Source organism: Rhipicephalus microplus, unplaced genomic scaffold (genome assembly GCF_043290135.1).
Source record: "Rhipicephalus microplus isolate Deutch F79 unplaced genomic scaffold, USDA_Rmic scaffold_696, whole genome shotgun sequence".
NCBI lineage: Eukaryota > Metazoa > Arthropoda > Arachnida > Ixodida > Ixodidae > Rhipicephalus > Rhipicephalus microplus.
In genome coordinates, this window is record NW_027465252.1 from 30,001 (window position 1) to 31,987 (window position 1,987).

The following is a 1,987-nucleotide window of genomic DNA, read 5'->3' on the forward strand; positions in this document are numbered from 1 at the left end:
TACGGAGGGAACAGCGCGGCTAAGGGCTCGAAACAAACCCTAAACCGCGCCAAGTACGGAAGGAACGGCGCGGAGAGGGCTCGAGACAAAGCTCGACCCTAAACCGCGCCAAGTACGGAGGGAACAGCGCGGCTAAGGGCTCGAAACAAACCCTGAACCGCGCCAAGTACGAAAGGAACGGCGCGCAGTAGGGGTTTAAAACAAAGCTGGTCCCAAAACCGCGCCAAGTACGAAAGGAACAGCGCGGTCGAGACTCGGAAGAAAAAGCTTTCAAAGTGTCGTAGCACGATGCACACTGCTGTTCGTGTGGAACAAACGTGACTACCGTGCTGTACGGTGGAGTTCTGTGCGCAAAAGCGGCGGGTGTGTTTCTAAGCACCACAGCGTTGTGTCAAAAAAGAGGTGCCTGAGAGAAACGCATGCGACTGCCGTGCTTTGCGGCATAGCACCGTGCGCAAAAACGGTGCGCATGCAAGAGGTGTCAGAGCTAGCGAACTTTTTGCCACGAGCAACAGGTCACTAAAAGCCTATAGATGACGGTGTTGGAGGAAAAGAAAAATATCGAGAAAGCACTGCGGTGTGCCGTGCGTAGGGACGGGCGCGCGTGCCACATGCCGCCGAAATATGGGTGTCGGAGAAAACAGAGTGCCGCGCGTAACGAGGGGCGCGCGTGTTACAGAGAGATATGCCCAAACGCATGAAAGTGTACGCAGGTGTCCTAAGGCAGTTTTTTTTTTTTTTCCTCATTTTGATGTCGCCCCGGCTGACGTGGTTTTCGTTTTTCCGTGCCGCCCCGGCTGACGCGGTTTTCGTTTTTCCGTGCCGCCCCGGCTGACGCAGTTTTTGCGCCGCCCCGGCTGACGCGGTTTTCGCGCCGCCCCGGCTGACGCGGTTCCGACTTTGCACTTTTTGGCTCACCCCGGCTGGCGGCCCACTCACTCGATCGCCAGGTCTGTTTGCCCCGGTGGTTCCACCGCCAGGCTTAAGCGCGAACTTTTTTTGTTTGTTTTCTTTTGATTAAGCGCAAGCTTTTTTCTTTGTTTTCTTTTGATTAAGCGCGGGCTTTTTTCTTTGTTTTTTTTGCATTCGCCCCGGCAGACGCGGTTTTTGCGCCGCCCCGGCTGACGCGGTTTTTGCCGCCCCGGCTGACGCAGTTCGGACTTAGCACTTTTCGGCTGTGCCTGGCTGGCGGCCCACTCACTCGATCGCCATGTCTGTTTGCCACAGTTTTCCCGGTGGTGCCGCACCCGGGCTCGCCCCGGCTGACGCGGTTTCGTGCCGCCCCGGCAGACGCGGTTTTCGCGCCGCCCCGGCTGACGCGGTTTCGTGCCGCCCCGGCAGACGCGGTTTTTTGCCGCCCCGGCAGACGCGTTTTTTTTTTCTTTCGCCCCGGCTGACGCAGTTTTCGCGCCGCCCCGGCAGACGCGGTTTTCGCGCCGCCCCGGCAGACGCGGTTTTTTGCGCCGCCCCGGCTGACGCAGTTCGGACTTGGCACTTTTTGGCTGAGCCTGGCTGGCGGCCCACTCACTCGATCGCCATGTCTGTTTGCCACAGTTTTCCCGGTGGTGCCGCACCCGGGCTCGCCCCGGCTGACGCAGTTTTCGCGCCGCCCCGGCTGACGCGGTTTCGTGCCGCCCCGGCAGACGCGGTTTTTTGCGCCGCCCCGGCTGACGCGGTTTTTTGCCGCCCCGGCTGACGCAGTTCGGACTTGGCACTTTTCGGCTGTGCCTGGCTGGCGGCCCACTCACTCGATCGCCATGTCTGTTTGCCACAGTTTTCCCGGTGGTGCCGCACCCGGGCTCGCCCCGGCAGACGCGTTTTTTTTTTTTCTTTCGCCCCGGCTGACGCAGTTTTCGCGCCGCCCCGGCTGACGCGGTTTCGTGCCGCCCCGGCAGACGCGGTTTTTTGCGCCGCCCCGGCTGACGCGGTTTTTGCCGCCCCGGCTGACGCAGTTCGGACTTAGCACTTTTTGGCTGAGCCTGGCTGG